This window comes from Paramormyrops kingsleyae, unplaced genomic scaffold (genome assembly GCF_048594095.1).
Source record: "Paramormyrops kingsleyae isolate MSU_618 unplaced genomic scaffold, PKINGS_0.4 ups35, whole genome shotgun sequence".
Classification (NCBI taxonomy): domain Eukaryota; kingdom Metazoa; phylum Chordata; class Actinopteri; order Osteoglossiformes; family Mormyridae; genus Paramormyrops; species Paramormyrops kingsleyae.
The window spans coordinates 39,028-54,998 of record NW_027325973.1 but is presented as its reverse complement, the minus strand read 5'-3'; the positions used below and the strand labels follow the sequence as shown (position 1 = coordinate 54,998).

General features: G+C 54.7%; 19 non-coding genes and 1 pseudogene across 19 annotated transcripts; all 20 read right to left on the bottom strand.

The window, feature by feature from the left end:
* Positions 1 to 505: 505 nt before the first annotated feature.
* Positions 506 to 619, bottom strand: LOC140586142 (U5 spliceosomal RNA). The gene has a single exon (XR_011988006.1). It is a non-coding gene; the product is annotated as a U5 spliceosomal RNA (small nuclear RNA).
* A 424-nt stretch (positions 620 to 1,043) lies between these two features.
* LOC140586206 (U2 spliceosomal RNA) lies at positions 1,044 to 1,235 on the bottom strand. Its single transcript, XR_011988070.1, has one exon. It is a non-coding gene; the product is annotated as a U2 spliceosomal RNA (small nuclear RNA).
* A 195-nt stretch (positions 1,236 to 1,430) lies between these two features.
* LOC140586141 (U5 spliceosomal RNA) lies at positions 1,431 to 1,544 on the bottom strand. The gene has a single exon (XR_011988005.1). It is a non-coding gene; the product is annotated as a U5 spliceosomal RNA (small nuclear RNA).
* Positions 1,545 to 1,970: 426 nt separating this feature from the next.
* On the bottom strand, positions 1,971 to 2,162 carry LOC140586195 (U2 spliceosomal RNA). The gene has a single exon (XR_011988059.1). It is a non-coding gene; the product is annotated as a U2 spliceosomal RNA (small nuclear RNA).
* A 195-nt stretch (positions 2,163 to 2,357) lies between these two features.
* Positions 2,358 to 2,471, bottom strand: LOC140586139 (U5 spliceosomal RNA). Its single transcript, XR_011988003.1, has one exon. It is a non-coding gene; the product is annotated as a U5 spliceosomal RNA (small nuclear RNA).
* A 451-nt stretch (positions 2,472 to 2,922) lies between these two features.
* LOC140586184 (U2 spliceosomal RNA) lies at positions 2,923 to 3,114 on the bottom strand. The gene has a single exon (XR_011988048.1). It is a non-coding gene; the product is annotated as a U2 spliceosomal RNA (small nuclear RNA).
* Positions 3,115 to 3,309: 195 nt separating this feature from the next.
* LOC140586138 (U5 spliceosomal RNA) lies at positions 3,310 to 3,423 on the bottom strand. Its single transcript, XR_011988002.1, has one exon. It is a non-coding gene; the product is annotated as a U5 spliceosomal RNA (small nuclear RNA).
* Positions 3,424 to 3,845: 422 nt separating this feature from the next.
* LOC140586173 (U2 spliceosomal RNA) lies at positions 3,846 to 4,037 on the bottom strand. The gene has a single exon (XR_011988037.1). It is a non-coding gene; the product is annotated as a U2 spliceosomal RNA (small nuclear RNA).
* A 195-nt stretch (positions 4,038 to 4,232) lies between these two features.
* LOC140586137 (U5 spliceosomal RNA) lies at positions 4,233 to 4,346 on the bottom strand. The gene has a single exon (XR_011988001.1). It is a non-coding gene; the product is annotated as a U5 spliceosomal RNA (small nuclear RNA).
* Positions 4,347 to 4,789: 443 nt separating this feature from the next.
* LOC140585994 (U2 spliceosomal RNA) lies at positions 4,790 to 4,986 on the bottom strand. The gene has a single exon (XR_011987930.1). It is a non-coding gene; the product is annotated as a U2 spliceosomal RNA (small nuclear RNA).
* Positions 4,987 to 10,989: 6,003 nt separating this feature from the next.
* LOC140586136 (U5 spliceosomal RNA) lies at positions 10,990 to 11,103 on the bottom strand. Its single transcript, XR_011988000.1, has one exon. It is a non-coding gene; the product is annotated as a U5 spliceosomal RNA (small nuclear RNA).
* Positions 11,104 to 11,543: 440 nt separating this feature from the next.
* LOC140586162 (U2 spliceosomal RNA) lies at positions 11,544 to 11,735 on the bottom strand. Its single transcript, XR_011988026.1, has one exon. It is a non-coding gene; the product is annotated as a U2 spliceosomal RNA (small nuclear RNA).
* A 195-nt stretch (positions 11,736 to 11,930) lies between these two features.
* On the bottom strand, positions 11,931 to 12,044 carry LOC140586135 (U5 spliceosomal RNA). Its single transcript, XR_011987999.1, has one exon. It is a non-coding gene; the product is annotated as a U5 spliceosomal RNA (small nuclear RNA).
* A 423-nt stretch (positions 12,045 to 12,467) lies between these two features.
* On the bottom strand, positions 12,468 to 12,659 carry LOC140586151 (U2 spliceosomal RNA). Its single transcript, XR_011988015.1, has one exon. It is a non-coding gene; the product is annotated as a U2 spliceosomal RNA (small nuclear RNA).
* A 195-nt stretch (positions 12,660 to 12,854) lies between these two features.
* On the bottom strand, positions 12,855 to 12,968 carry LOC140586134 (U5 spliceosomal RNA). The gene has a single exon (XR_011987998.1). It is a non-coding gene; the product is annotated as a U5 spliceosomal RNA (small nuclear RNA).
* A 447-nt stretch (positions 12,969 to 13,415) lies between these two features.
* On the bottom strand, positions 13,416 to 13,607 carry LOC140586140 (U2 spliceosomal RNA). Its single transcript, XR_011988004.1, has one exon. It is a non-coding gene; the product is annotated as a U2 spliceosomal RNA (small nuclear RNA).
* Positions 13,608 to 13,802: 195 nt separating this feature from the next.
* LOC140586133 (U5 spliceosomal RNA) lies at positions 13,803 to 13,916 on the bottom strand. Its single transcript, XR_011987997.1, has one exon. It is a non-coding gene; the product is annotated as a U5 spliceosomal RNA (small nuclear RNA).
* A 444-nt stretch (positions 13,917 to 14,360) lies between these two features.
* On the bottom strand, positions 14,361 to 14,552 carry LOC140586129 (U2 spliceosomal RNA). The gene has a single exon (XR_011987993.1). It is a non-coding gene; the product is annotated as a U2 spliceosomal RNA (small nuclear RNA).
* A 195-nt stretch (positions 14,553 to 14,747) lies between these two features.
* Positions 14,748 to 14,861, bottom strand: LOC140586132 (U5 spliceosomal RNA). Its single transcript, XR_011987996.1, has one exon. It is a non-coding gene; the product is annotated as a U5 spliceosomal RNA (small nuclear RNA).
* A 443-nt stretch (positions 14,862 to 15,304) lies between these two features.
* On the bottom strand, positions 15,305 to 15,541 carry LOC140586065 (U2 spliceosomal RNA; annotated as a pseudogene).
* Positions 15,542 to 15,971: the final 430 nt, after the last annotated feature.

Here is a 15,971-nt window from a genome sequence, read left to right as displayed (position 1 = left end):
ATCCGGGATGAGCCGAGGATCACTAAACTATAAAAACACCTAAAAAATAAAAACACCAGTTCACCCAACAGGGCGGCGGACAGGCCACCAGCCACTGCGGGATCCCCAGCCTAATAAAAACAAAAATAAAAGCAGGGATAAAAGGCTAAAAGGAAGGCACGGGTCGCCCCGTGGCAGCGGCGGTCAAGCCACCTACTGGTCACGCATTAGGGTCACCGTGCCTTCCTCTAAAAAACCCGACGCAATCCTTTAAAAGCAGTAAAAAGAGCGTAAAATCCACTTGATCTTAGCCAAAAGGCCGAGAAGCGATACCCACAAATTGCGCCCCGCCGGGCGCCGGCATGCGGGATGCCGACGGAGCTGGCGCGGCTCAGCCCTCACCAGCCCCTCTGGCAGGTGTCGCCCGGCGAGTCCACGCGTGATCCAGGGAGACCACAGCCGCGCCACCGGGCACCTAACGCCAGCCGCTAAGCCGGGCCCAGTCTTCCTTTGACAGCAGCAGTGCAGCTCTGCTTGGGCAGAGCCTCCAAAAATACCATGAACTCATCGCTATCCCTCTCCACGGAAATCTTTAGTAAAAGGCGAAAGATTTATACGGGATGAAGAGAGACCCGAGTCGATATGGGGCCGCCGCCAAGCCCGTCGCCGTTAGCCGGGCCTGCGTGACGCCCCCGCTCGGAGTAGAATGCCCAGGGGCGTCGCAGCCGCCGTCCTCGGGGCCCCGACTCCTCCCTGTCCTCCTGTCCTCTCAAAAGACAGCAATCATTTTAACAAACATGAGGGGAAATTCAAAAGGCAAAGATGACATCATGCCTTACCTCAGCGCAGCTGTCCACCGCACAAACAGTGTGTCACCTTCCTTTAAAAAAAAAAAAAAAAAAGAAAAACGGCGGGAAACGGGGGCCACGCACAGACAGGGCCCCCCCCCTCACAGCACTCAGTCTATTAGTCACTCACTCACTCACTCAGTCAGTCAGTCAGTCAGTCAGTCAGTCAGTCAGTCAGTCAGTCAGTCAGTTCTGCCTTTCGACAACAGGGGGCAGTAGAGGTGCACCATTCCCGGAAGCACTGCAATACCGGGTCGATGCGTGGAGCGGACGGGGCAAGCCCCACTTCCGGCTCCCTGTTCCAAAAATCCGTTTAATATGTGGTCCCCTCCATGGGGGACGTATCAGATATTAAACTGATAAGAACAGATACTACACTTGATCTTAGCCAAAAGGCCGAGAAGCGATACCCACAAATTGCGCCCCGCCGGGCGCCGGCATGCGGGATGCCGACGGAGCTGGCGCGGCTCAGCCCTCACCAGCCCCTCTGGCAGGTGTCGCCCGGCGAGTCCACGCGTGATCCAGGGAGACCACAGCCGCGCCACCGGGCACCTAACGCCAGCCGCTAAGCCGGGCCCAGTCTTCCTTTGACAGCAGCAGTGCAGCTCTGCTTGGGCAGAGCCTCCAAAAATACCATGAACTCATCGCTATCCCTCTCCACGGAAATCTTTAGTAAAAGGCGAAAGATTTATACGGGATGAAGAGAGACCCGAGTCGATATGGGGCCGCCGCCAAGCCCGTCGCCGTTAGCCGGGCCTGCGTGACGCCCCCGCTCGGAGTAGAATGCCCAGGGGCGTCGCAGCCGCCGTCCTCGGGGCCCCGACTCCTCCCTGTCCTCCTGTCCTCTCAAAAGACAGCAATCATTTTAACAAACATGAGGGGAAATTCAAAAGGCAAAGATGACATCATGCCTTACCTCAGCGCAGCTGTCCACCGCACAAACAGTGTGTCACCTTCCTTTAAAAAAAAAAAAAAAAAAAAAAAAAAAAAAAAGAAAAACGGCGGGAAACGGGGGCCACGCACAGACAGGGCCCCCCCCCTCACAGCACTCAGTCTATTAGTCACTCACTCAGTCAGTCAGTCAGTCAGTCAGTCAGTCAGTCAGTCAGTCAGTCAGTTCTGCCTTTCGACAACAGGGGGCAGTAGAGGTGCACCATTCCCGGAAGCACTGCAATACCGGGTCGATGCGTGGAGCGGACGGGGCAAGCCCCACTTCCGGCTCCCTGTTCCAAAAATCCGTTTAATATGTGGTCCCCTCCATGGGGGACGTATCAGATATTAAACTGATAAGAACAGATACTACACTTGATCTTAGCCAAAAGGCCGAGAAGCGATACCCACAAATTGCGCCCCGCCGGGCGCCGGCATGCGGGATGCCGACGGAGCTGGCGCGGCTCAGCCCTCACCAGCCCCTCTGGCAGGTGTCGCCCGGCGAGTCCACGCGTGATCCAGGGAGACCACAGCCGCGCCACCGGGCACCTAACGCCAGCCGCTAAGCCGGGCCCAGTCTTCCTTTGACAGCAGCAGTGCAGCTCTGCTTGGGCAGAGCCTCCAAAAATACCATGAACTCATCGCTATCCCTCTCCACGGAAATCTTTAGTAAAAGGCGAAAGATTTATACGGGATGAAGAGAGACCCGAGTCGATATGGGGCCGCCGCCAAGCCCGTCGCCGTTAGCCGGGCCTGCGTGACGCCCCCGCTCGGAGTAGAATGCCCAGGGGCGTCGCAGCCGCCGTCCTCGGGGCCCCGACTCCTCCCTGTCCTCCTGTCCTCTCAAAAGACAGCAATCATTTTAACAAACATGAGGGGAAATTCAAAAGGCAAAGATGACATCATGCCTTACCTCAGCGCAGCTGTCCACCGCACAAACAGTGTGTCACCTTCCTTTAAAAAAAAAAAAAAAAAAAAAAAAAAAAAAAAAGAAAAACGGCGGGAAACGGGGGCCACGCACAGACAGGGCCCCCCCCCTCACAGCACTCAGTCTATTAGTCACTCACTCACTCACTCAGTCAGTCAGTCAGTCAGTCAGTCAGTCAGTCAGTCAGTCAGTCAGTCAGTCAGTCAGTCAGTTCTGCCTTTCGACAACAGGGGGCAGTAGAGGTGCACCATTCCCGGAAGCACTGCAATACCGGGTCGATGCGTGGAGCGGACGGGGCAAGCCCCACTTCCGGCTCCCTGTTCCAAAAATCCGTTTAATATGTGGTCCCCTCCATGGGGGACGTATCAGATATTAAACTGATAAGAACAGATACTACACTTGATCTTAGCCAAAAGGCCGAGAAGCGATACCCACAAATTGCGCCCCGCCGGGCGCCGGCATGCGGGATGCCGACGGAGCTGGCGCGGCTCAGCCCTCACCAGCCCCTCTGGCAGGTGTCGCCCGGCGAGTCCACGCGTGATCCAGGGAGACCACAGCCGCGCCACCGGGCACCTAACGCCAGCCGCTAAGCCGGGCCCAGTCTTCCTTTGACAGCAGCAGTGCAGCTCTGCTTGGGCAGAGCCTCCAAAAATACCATGAACTCATCGCTATCCCTCTCCACGGAAATCTTTAGTAAAAGGCGAAAGATTTATACGGGATGAAGAGAGACCCGAGTCGATATGGGGCCGCCGCCAAGCCCGTCGCCGTTAGCCGGGCCTGCGTGACGCCCCCGCTCGGAGTAGAATGCCCAGGGGCGTCGCAGCCGCCGTCCTCGGGGCCCCGACTCCTCCCTGTCCTCCTGTCCTCTCAAAAGACAGCAATCATTTTAACAAACATGAGGGGAAATTCAAAAGGCAAAGATGACATCATGCCTTACCTCAGCGCAGCTGTCCACCGCACAAACAGTGTGTCACCTTCCTTTAAAAAAAAAAAAAAAAAAAAAAAAGAAAAACGGCGGGAAACGGGGGCCACGCACAGACAGGGCCCCCCCCCTCACAGCACTCAGTCTATTAGTCACTCACTCACTCAGTCAGTCAGTCAGTCAGTCAGTCAGTCAGTCAGTCAGTCAGTCAGTTCTGCCTTTCGACAACAGGGGGCAGTAGAGGTGCACCATTCCCGGAAGCACTGCAATACCGGGTCGATGCGTGGAGCGGACGGGGCAAGCCCCACTTCCGGCTCCCTGTTCCAAAAATCCGTTTAATATGTGGTCCCCTCCATGGGGGACGTATCAGATATTAAACTGATAAGAACAGATACTACACTTGATCTTAGCCAAAAGGCCGAGAAGCGATACCCACAAATTGCGCCCCGCCGGGCGCCGGCATGCGGGATGCCGACGGAGCTGGCGCGGCTCAGCCCTCACCAGCCCCTCTGGCAGGTGTCGCCCGGCGAGTCCACGCGTGATCCAGGGAGACCACAGCCGCGCCACCGGGCACCTAACGCCAGCCGCTAAGCCAGGCCCAGTCTTCCTTTGACAGCAGCAGTGCAGCTCTGCTTGGGCAGAGCCTCCAAAAATACCATGAACTCATCGCTATCCCTCTCCACGGAAATCTTTAGTAAAAGGCGAAAGATTTATACGGGATGAAGAGAGACCCGAGTCGATATGGGGCCGCCGCCAAGCCCGTCGCCGTTAGCCGGGCCTGCGTGACGCCCCCGCTCGGAGTAGAATGCCCAGGGGCGTCGCAGCCGCCGTCCTCGGGGCCCCGACTCCTCCCTGTCCTCCTGTCCTCTCAAAAGACAGCAATCATTTTAACAAACATGAGGGGAAATTCAAAAGGCAAAGATGACATCATGCCTTACCTCAGCGCAGCTGTCCACCGCACAAACAGTGTGTCACCTTCCTTTAAAAAAAAAAAAAAAAAAAAAAAAAAAAAAAAAGAAAAACGGCGGGAAACGGGGGCCACGCACAGACAGGGCCCCCCCCCTCACAGCACTCAGTCTATTAGTCACTCACTCACTCACTCAGTCAGTCAGTCAGTCAGTCAGTCAGTCAGTCAGTCAGTCAGTCAGTCAGTCAGTTCTGCCTTTCGACAACAGGGGGCAGTAGAGGTGCACCATTCCCGGAAGCACTGCAATACCGGGTCGATGCGTGGAGCGGACGGGGCAAGCCCCACTTCCGGCTCCCTGTTCCAAAAATCCGTTTAATATGTGGTCCCCTCCATGGGGGACGTATCAGATATTAAACTGATAAGAACAGATTTTTTCCCAATACTTTATTATACAGTTCTGCACAACAATTAAAATCACACAAATATACAAAGCATATAAACATCAATTTGCACTGTCATCAAGACATAATAAAACAGCCTTTTTGGTTCACAAATACAGATCCATAAATACTTTATAAAAGGCTAAAACATTCTCAACACAGTGCTACTTATATATGCTATACAAAACAAACCATTATTAAAACAATATTAAACAAAACATCTCCAGAACTGCAATAAAACACAAAACTATAAAACCACCAAAAAATGTCATTACAATATCAATTAAAACACAATTACAATTAAATGGCCATTTACACAAATAAAATGCCACCTTAAATGCCAGCTATTAAAACCTAAAACCATTAAAGGAGGAACACACCCGGCGACCTCCAACCTCTACACCAGGGTCAGGTTGGGACAGGGTCATACATTTCCACACACGTAAAATCAGCACCTCGGGAATAAAAACAAGGTCAATCATTTAAAAAGCAGCACAACAAACCAGAGTAAAATGTTAATAAATACAGTTATTGTTAATATGAATAAATAGGTGCTAAAAATGATCAACCAAAAACCGTGCTCAATTAATTATGCACATGCTGTTAGATAAAACCATTTTGAATACAACACACGCAAAAAAAAAACAAAGCACACTCACCTAAAACCCGAAGTATCTCCAGTGTGCTTCAGAAAGGTGTGTCACATCAAACCCTGTAGAATGGAGCGTCACCACCTAAACGAAACGGGGCTAAAGCCAAAAGAGGCCCTTCCACCTCTCCTTGGCCTCGTGATAGCCCCGCTGGATGACGTCAGTCTCCATCCTGAAACCCAAGTCGGCCCGGATTTTACGGAATACCCCTTGTGCCTCCAGATGAACCCCTCTGCGGATGAGCGCGGTCCTAGCATTCCACAGCTCTCGCTTGGTAATGCTGACCAGCAGCCACATCCAGGGGCCGAAGGGGTTATGGAGCTTGGGGTCCCACCCCTTCAACACCTTGTCGTAGGTCAGACCGGGCTGCGGGTCCACACGTCCACACAGGCCCGCTACCAACCCCCAAACTCTCTGTGCATGCCCACAGTCCCAAAACACGTGCCTGATGGTCTCATCCTCGCTGCACTCGGGCCTGGGGCAGCGGGGGTGTCTGGTCAGCTTATGCCTATGTAAGACGTCCCTGACTGGCAGCTTACCATGAAGGCACTGCCAGTTCAGGTCCTGCAGCCTATGATCCAAACCCTTAGGCTGGATTCTCGCCCATGTGCCTTCCTCCAGGCCCAGCATGGCCCGAGTATCCCTATGACCAAGCAAAGCCCTATAAAGCGCTCTATGCTTGGTCAAGGCCTCTGTCTTGACACCTGCCGGAAAAGACTTACTCCACTTGACAGCGTGGCTGTAGTGGGCCGGCAGGGTCTCAGCCTTGGGGCCGAGGTTGGTCCACGACGCCACCAGACGTCTCATGGGGAGAGCCAGCCACAGACGCACAAAGTGCTGATGGGGGTGCTCGAGGGGAGCTGCCAGGCGCGTGCAGAGCTGCGAGAAGAACAGGCAGTCAAGCTTGAGAGGAAAGTCAATAACATCCCTCCCCCCACTGTCCTTTCCGAGATACATCACTTCCCTACGCACGTACTCGTACCTGCCCCCCCAGACGAGGTTGAAAACGTCCTTCGTCAGGCCTCTGCGCATGAAGCGGGGCAAAGGGTACACATGTGCAAGGTAGAGCAGGGTGGGAAGAATATCCACTTTTAAGGCTAAAACCTTACCTTGGAAGGACAGGGACCTGGACTTCCACAGTCCGATCTTCCGCCTGGCGATCGCCAACCGCTCCTCCCAGTTCAAACGGGCGGCACCATCCGAAAGGAAGTTGACCCCCAACCCTTTGAGAGGTCCGTCACAGAGGGTGAGACCACCTGCGACGTCCTCCCTCGCCTTCCAGCTGCCGAAATACTTGGCCACCGACTTACTGAGGTTGAGCGTCGCGCCGGAGGCCCTACCGAACGCATGAACAAGGCTCATGGCATGACCGAGAGACTGATCCGAGCAGACGAAAAGGGTGGTGTCGTCTGCATACTGGGTCAGTTTAACAGTTTTCCCCCGACTTCCTGGGATAAGAAGGCCATCGACCCCGGGGTGGGCGCGAATGGCGCACGCCAGCGGCTCTATATAGAGCGCGTAGAGGAGGGGGGAGAGGGGACATCCCTGCCTCACTCCACTCACCTGGGGCACCAAGTCACTCAGGAAGCCATTGATAACAACATGGCTTCCAACTTCATTATACAAAGTGTGTAACCACCCCAGATAATTGGGTCCAAAGCCAAACTTACCCAATACTTGAAACAGGAAGCGGTGATCTACCCGGTCAAAGGCTTTCTCCTGGTCCAAGCTGACCAGCAGGAGAGGGAGGTTCCTGTCCTCCACCCAGGCGATGGCGTCGCGGATGAGATGGAGGTTCCACGTCGCCGATCGACCCGGTACTCCACACGTCTGATCGCTGTGAACCAGATGAGCCATGGCCTTCTTCAGGCGTTCGGTAAGGGTCTTTGCGATGAGCTTTGTGTCTACACAAAGCATGGTCAGGGGCCTCCAGTTGCCAAGGTCGGCACGATCACCCTTCTTGTGCAACAGGGAAAGAACCCCTGACCTCATGCTCCTAGTGAGCAAACCCCGGCGCTGAACATCCTCTACAACCTGCAGTAATTCCGGCCCGAGGACATCCCAAAAGGTGGAATAAAATTCCACCGGGAGTCCGTCAAGGCCCGGTACCTTGCGGCGGTTCATCCTGCCAAGCACTGCGGTCAGCTCGGCCAAGGTGATGGGGGCTTCTAAGCCGTCCCGAATGTCACTGGGAAGACAAGGTGAGATATTATCTAGGAACCGCTCCCCTGCAACCGGGTCCGTGTCCCTAACCTTAAAAAGATTAAAATAGAACAGTTTAGCAACCTCCAGCATGTCTGATGTTGTCGTTGCCGTGTCGCCGTTTGAGGCACGGAGAGAGACAAAGCTCTTCTCCTCCCGGGCTTCCCTGGCTCTCTGGAAAAAAAAGGCGTTGCACTTTTCATTGTTTTCCAACAGGCACATTTTGTCGCGGAGCATTAGGGCCGAGGCAGCCTGTTCATGCAGGCGCCTCAGCTCACCCTTTATGCCAAGCAGTCGCTCGTGGTCGATGGCGCCCCCGTTGTTGTGAGCGGCGTATTCATCCCGCAACCTTCTCTCCAGCTGCAGAATGGAGAATTTCTTCTCCATCCTGCGCTGCTTGCTGTACTGCATGGAGAAGGTTCGGATCCTATCCTTCACACTCTCCCACCATTCAGCCACGGAGGGGAAGGTAGGCTTGTCCTTCTGCCACTCGGAGAAGTGATCTAAAAAAAGGTGTCTAAAATCGCTCTCCTCCAGGATCTGCAGGTTCATTTTCCAATAGCCGCCCCCACATTCAGGGGCGTCTATGGAAACAGTGGCCTCCACTGCCAAGTGGTCAGTGGGCCACTGTGGGGAGAGGGACACCTTTTTAAAAACAACGGGGGGTGAAGCTAAAATGTAGTCGATGCGACTGCTGGCTCCGCGACTATTATGCCAGGTGAAGCCCGGCATGCTGGGGTTGCATGTCTTAAAACCATCAACAAGTTTAAAGGAACGAATAAAATGGCGAAAGTGCCCAGAGCTGACATCCTGTCTACCCTCCAACGAGATGTTAAAGTCCCCTCCTAAAATCAAGTGTCGATCTGTGACACAGAACGGGGACAACTCTTCAAAGAGAGTTATACGGGATGAGGCCTCCACTGGAGCGTAGACACATATGGCCCGGAGGCGCTGTCCCCTCCATGTGGCGTCCACTCCCAAAACCCTACCTTGAAGAACGGTAAACGATCTTACTTCTTCAAAGGCGCGGTCGCCAAAAAGGATCCCGACGCCTGAGGAGTGGACACCACCTACGCTCCAGTAGGATCTACCCCTCTTCCATTGTCGTGAAAAGAGAGCCTCGTCCCGCTGGTCCCGGAGGTGGACTTCCTGCAGAAAACAAATGCTGAAGGGAGAAGATGCCAGCTGATTAAAAACAGATGTGCGCTTTAAAACGTTCCTCAAACCCCTGACATTCAAGGTGACAATATTAAAATTGGCCATGAAATGTTAAAAAGGTAAAATACAATTAAAAACAACACAATAAAATAATAAAAGCCAGCCATTAAAAACAATACCGCATTACTGCCCCCCCTCCTCAGTCAAACCCAAAAGGCCCCCCAGTTCCAGCCCCCCCAGGTACTCCTGTTCATTTGCTTTGTCCTGCACAATACTGTACTCCTGGGGGGGCGCAGGGGACTGTCCCAGGTCCCACACCGGCTGGGGGGCCCCCAACGTCGGGGAGGGGGGACTCTCTCGGCCTTGGTCCCCGGCCGCCACTGCTGGCAAGGTGGCAGCCGGAGGGCTGGAAGCGTCGGGTTGTGCCTCCCTTCTGCTCTTCTTCCTCCTCCGGGGGGATGCGCCGCTCTTTCTCCTCCTGCTGCTAACACCTGGAGCCAGGACTGGAGACCCCTCCTGCATCGCTGTCGCTGGGGCCTCCTCCACCTCGGCCAGGGCTTCTCCTCCTGCCCCCGTCGCCGGCTGTTCCTGCCCTAATGTGGGGGCTTGCACTCCCCCACCACTCTCCTTGCCGACAGCTCCATTACCCGACAGAGCGTCAGCATACGTCGTTTTCTTCTTAGGGCAGGAACGAGCCAGATGGTCCTCGCCGTTGCAGTAGATGCAGCGACGGGGGCCCTTGCAGTCCCTGGCCATGTGCCCCGACTCCAGGCAGTTGCGGCAGCGTAAGTTGGCGCATCCCTCCAGAGTGTGTCCGAAGCTGTGACACTGTCGGCAGAAGGGAGGCTGTCCGGAATAAAACAAGTAAGCCTTATTGCCCTGTAGATTAAAATAGGCTGGGGGATGACTAAAACCGCCCGCGCCATTAGCGTCCGGGCGCAGGCGGGCCTGGAACTGGCGTCGACCAGTCCAGATCCCCAGCTCATCCCGAATCTCCTTGTGGCCAGGAAGAAGGTCCACATACTTGTTCAGGAACTGGCGGACGGCTTCGGCGGTCACATGCGGGTTAAAACAATGGACAGTTATTACCCGCTTGTCGGGCCACCACAGCGGCTCGATGGTGTATCGTCCCAGGAGAGGGTGCTGGGCCCTCTCCTTGCTCCGCTCCAGGACCTTGCTGTAACCCTCGTCGGTGGACAGGGTGACCTCGAAGAACTGGAAGGGGCCATTCCGCTGTACACAAAGGATGTCCTCCATGCGGAGGCCCAGCTCCCCGAAGGCCACCTCCCGGATGAAGGCCAGGCGGTCGGGGAAGGTGCCTACCTCCCCTTCGGCCCTCCAGCAGAACCGGGCGGTATTACGCAGGCCACCACCTGCTACCAGCCACGGCCCGCTGAAGGGCTTCCTCGCTGCACCGCCGGCCGTCGCCATCCGGGATGGTCCACCGACGTCGTTCCTGGAGCAGAGTCCTCCTGCCGCCGTGGTCCCGACGTCCGCCGTGGTCCTGTCGCCGTCCGCCAATCCGGGATGAGCCGAGGATCACTAAACTATAAAAACACCTAAAAAATAAAAACACCAGTTCACCCAACAGGGCGGCGGACAGGCCACCAGCCACTGCGGGATCCCCAGCCTAATAAAAACAAAAATAAAAGCAGGGATAAAAGGCTAAAAGGAAGGCACGGGTCGCCCCGTGGCAGCGGCGGTCAAGCCACCTACTGGTCACGCATTAGGGTCACCGTGCCTTCCTCTAAAAAACCCGACGCAATCCTTTAAAAGCAGTAAAAAGAGCGTAAAATCCACTTGATCTTAGCCAAAAGGCCGAGAAGCGATACCCACAAATTGCGCCCCGCCGGGCGCCGGCATGCGGGATGCCGACGGAGCTGGCGCGGCTCAGCCCTCACCAGCCCCTCTGGCAGGTGTCGCCCGGCGAGTCCACGCGTGATCCAGGGAGACCACAGCCGCGCCACCGGGCACCTAACGCCAGCCGCTAAGCCGGGCCCAGTCTTCCTTTGACAGCAGCAGTGCAGCTCTGCTTGGGCAGAGCCTCCAAAAATACCATGAACTCATCGCTATCCCTCTCCACGGAAATCTTTAGTAAAAGGCGAAAGATTTATACGGGATGAAGAGAGACCCGAGTCGATATGGGGCCGCCGCCAAGCCCGTCGCCGTTAGCCGGGCCTGCGTGACGCCCCCGCTCGGAGTAGAATGCCCAGGGGCGTCGCAGCCGCCGTCCTCGGGGCCCCGACTCCTCCCTGTCCTCCTGTCCTCTCAAAAGACAGCAATCATTTTAACAAACATGAGGGGAAATTCAAAAGGCAAAGATGACATCATGCCTTACCTCAGCGCAGCTGTCCACCGCACAAACAGTGTGTCACCTTCCTTTAAAAAAAAAAAAAAAAAAGAAAAACGGCGGGAAACGGGGGCCACGCACAGACAGGGCCCCCCCCCTCACAGCACTCAGTCTATTAGTCACTCACTCACTCACTCAGTCAGTCAGTCAGTCAGTCAGTCAGTCAGTCAGTCAGTCAGTCAGTCAGTCAGTCAGTCAGTCAGTTCTGCCTTTCGACAACAGGGGGCAGTAGAGGTGCACCATTCCCGGAAGCACTGCAATACCGGGTCGATGCGTGGAGCGGACGGGGCAAGCCCCACTTCCGGCTCCCTGTTCCAAAAATCCGTTTAATATGTGGTCCCCTCCATGGGGGACGTATCAGATATTAAACTGATAAGAACAGATACTACACTTGATCTTAGCCAAAAGGCCGAGAAGCGATACCCACAAATTGCGCCCCGCCGGGCGCCGGCATGCGGGATGCCGACGGAGCTGGCGCGGCTCAGCCCTCACCAGCCCCTCTGGCAGGTGTCGCCCGGCGAGTCCACGCGTGATCCAGGGAGACCACAGCCGCGCCACCGGGCACCTAACGCCAGCCGCTAAGCCGGGCCCAGTCTTCCTTTGACAGCAGCAGTGCAGCTCTGCTTGGGCAGAGCCTCCAAAAATACCATGAACTCATCGCTATCCCTCTCCACGGAAATCTTTAGTAAAAGGCGAAAGATTTATACGGGATGAAGAGAGACCCGAGTCGATATGGGGCCGCCGCCAAGCCCGTCGCCGTTAGCCGGGCCTGCGTGACGCCCCCGCTCGGAGTAGAATGCCCAGGGGCGTCGCAGCCGGCGTCCTCGGGGCCCCGACTCCTCCCTGTCCTCCTGTCCTCTCAAAAGACAGCAATCATTTTAACAAACATGAGGGGAAATTCAAAAGGCAAAGATGACATCATGCCTTACCTCAGCGCAGCTGTCCACCGCACAAACAGTGTGTCACCTTCCTTTAAAAAAAAAAAAAAAAAAAAAAAAAGAAAAACGGCGGGAAACGGGGGCCACGCACAGACAGGGCCCCCCCCCTCACAGCACTCAGTCTATTAGTCACTCACTCACTCACTCACTCACTCAGTCAGTCAGTCAGTCAGTCAGTCAGTCAGTCAGTTCTGCCTTTCGACAACAGGGGGCAGTAGAGGTGCACCATTCCCGGAAGCACTGCAATACCGGGTCGATGCGTGGAGCGGACGGGGCAAGCCCCACTTCCGGCTCCCTGTTCCAAAAATCCGTTTAATATGTGGTCCCCTCCATGGGGGACGTATCAGATATTAAACTGATAAGAACAGATACTACACTTGATCTTAGCCAAAAGGCCGAGAAGCGATACCCACAAATTGCGCCCCGCCGGGCGCCGGCATGCGGGATGCCGACGGAGCTGGCGCGGCTCAGCCCTCACCAGCCCCTCTGGCAGGTGTCGCCCGGCGAGTCCACGCGTGATCCAGGGAGACCACAGCCGCGCCACCGGGCACCTAACGCCAGCCGCTAAGCCGGGCCCAGTCTTCCTTTGACAGCAGCAGTGCAGCTCTGCTTGGGCAGAGCCTCCAAAAATACCATGAACTCATCGCTATCCCTCTCCACGGAAATCTTTAGTAAAAGGCGAAAGATTTATACGGGATGAAGAGAGACCCGAGTCGATATGGGGCCGCCGCCAAGCCCGTCGCCGTTAGCCGGGCCTGCGTGACGCCCCCGCTCGGAGTAGAATGCCCAGGGGCGTCGCAGCCGCCGTCCTCGGGGCCCCGACTCCTCCCTGTCCTCCTGTCCTCTCAAAAGACAGCAATCATTTTAACAAACATGAGGGGAAATTCAAAAGGCAAAGATGACATCATGCCTTACCTCAGCGCAGCTGTCCACCGCACAAACAGTGTGTCACCTTCCTTTAAAAAAAAAAAAAAAAAAAAAAAAAAAAAAAAAGAAAAACGGCGGGAAACGGGGGCCACGCACAGACAGGGCCCCCCCCCTCACAGCACTCAGTCTATTAGTCACTCACTCACTCACTCAGTCAGTCAGTCAGTCAGTCAGTCAGTCAGTCAGTCAGTCAGTCAGTCAGTCAGTCAGTTCTGCCTTTCGACAACAGGGGGCAGTAGAGGTGCACCATTCCCGGAAGCACTGCAATACCGGGTCGATGCGTGGAGCGGACGGGGCAAGCCCCACTTCCGGCTCCCTGTTCCAAAAATCCGTTTAATATGTGGTCCCCTCCATGGGGGACGTATCAGATATTAAACTGATAAGAACAGATACTACACTTGATCTTAGCCAAAAGGCCGAGAAGCGATACCCACAAATTGCGCCCCGCCGGGCGCCGGCATGCGGGATGCCGACGGAGCTGGCGCGGCTCAGCCCTCACCAGCCCCTCTGGCAGGTGTCGCCCGGCGAGTCCACGCGTGATCCAGGGAGACCACAGCCGCGCCACCGGGCACCTAACGCCAGCCGCTAAGCCGGGCCCAGTCTTCCTTTGACAGCAGCAGTGCAGCTCTGCTTGGGCAGAGCCTCCAAAAATACCATGAACTCATCGCTATCCCTCTCCACGGAAATCTTTAGTAAAAGGCGAAAGATTTATACGGGATGAAGAGAGACCCGAGTCGATATGGGGCCGCCGCCAAGCCCGTCGCCGTTAGCCGGGCCTGCGTGACGCCCCCGCTCGGAGTAGAATGCCCAGGGGCGTCGCAGCCGCCGTCCTCGGGGCCCCGACTCCTCCCTGTCCTCCTGTCCTCTCAAAAGACAGCAATCATTTTAACAAACATGAGGGGAAATTCAAAAGGCAAAGATGACATCATGCCTTACCTCAGCGCAGCTGTCCACCGCACAAACAGTGTGTCACCTTCCTTTAAAAAAAAAAAAAAAAAAAAAAAAAAAAAAAAAAAAAAGAAAAACGGCGGGAAACGGGGGCCACGCACAGACAGGGCCCCCCCCCTCACAGCACTCAGTCTATTAGTCACTCACTCACTCACTCAGTCAGTCAGTCAGTCAGTCAGTCAGTCAGTCAGTCAGTCAGTCAGTCAGTTCTGCCTTTCGACAACAGGGGGCAGTAGAGGTGCACCATTCCCGGAAGCACTGCAATACCGGGTCGATGCGTGGAGCGGACGGGGCAAGCCCCACTTCCGGCTCCCTGTTCCAAAAATCCGTTTAATATGTGGTCCCCTCCATGGGGGACGTATCAGATATTAAACTGATAAGAACAGATACTACACTTGATCTTAGCCAAAAGGCCGAGAAGCGATACCCACAAATTGCGCCCCGCCGGGCGCCGGCATGCGGGATGCCGACGGAGCTGGCGCGGCTCAGCCCTCACCAGCCCCTCTGGCAGGTGTCGCCCGGCGAGTCCACGCGTGATCCAGGGAGACCACAGCCGCGCCACCGGGCACCTAACGCCAGCCGCTAAGCCGGGCCCAGTCTTCCTTTGACAGCAGCAGTGCAGCTCTGCTTGGGCAGAGCCTCCAAAAATACCATGAACTCATCGCTATCCCTCTCCACGGAAATCTTTAGTAAAAGGCGAAAGATTTATACGGGATGAAGAGAGACCCGAGTCGATATGGGGCCGCCGCCAAGCCCGTCGCCGTTAGCCGGGCCTGCGTGACGCCCCCGCTCGGAGTAGAATGCCCAGGGGCGTCGCAGCCGCCGTCCTCGGGGCCCCGACTCCTCCCTGTCCTCCTGTCCTCTCAAAAGACAGCAATCATTTTAACAAACATGAGGGGAAATTCAAAAGGCAAAGATGACATCATGCCTTACCTCAGCGCAGCTGTCCACCGCACAAACAGTGTGTCACCTTCCTTTAAAAAAAAAAAAAAAAAAAAAAAAAGAAAAACGGCGGGAAACGGGGGCCACGCACAGACAGGGCCCCCCCCCTCACAGCACTCAGTCTATTAGTCACTCACTCACTCACTCACTCACTCAGTCAGTCAGTCAGTCAGTCAGTCAGTCAGTCAGTCAGTCAGTCAGTCAGTCAGTTCTGCCTTTCGACAACAGGGGGCAGTAGAGGTGCACCATTCCCGGAAGCACTGCAATACCGGGTCGATGCGTGGAGCGGACGGGGCAAGCCCCACTTCCGGCTCCCTGTTCCAAAAATCCGTTTAATATGTGGTCCCCTCCATGGGGGACGTATCAGATATTAAACTGATAAGAACAGATTTTTTTTTTTTTTTTTTTTTTTTTTTAATTCATCTTTAATCAACATTTCTGCATACAATCTAAAACCAACACATAAAACTATAAAGACATTTATCACACTACCCATAATAAGCTAACTTCAACACTAAAAGAAATACACATATAAATCACACTCCTAACCTATTCAATCATAAAACAACAACATATATAACACATATTATAAAACAATCATATAATACCACATACATAAAACTTCTAAAATACTTCAACCCTACAACACCATTACAACACACGTTAAAACAGTATTAAATACATAAATACAGCAGAAATCCTAAAATGTTTAAAAAGGTAAAACACTATCATCATCAACAATATCCCCATTAAAACTAAGGTCCCCCCCCGACTCGGCAGCAACTAAAAAAGAGCGTTCATTAGCAAAGTCCTGTTGCCCTGCATAAAAACGTCTCTCTTGGGGGGAGACCAAAACACTTTGCAGATCAATTAGCTCTAAGGGGAAGATCGCTTCTCGGCCT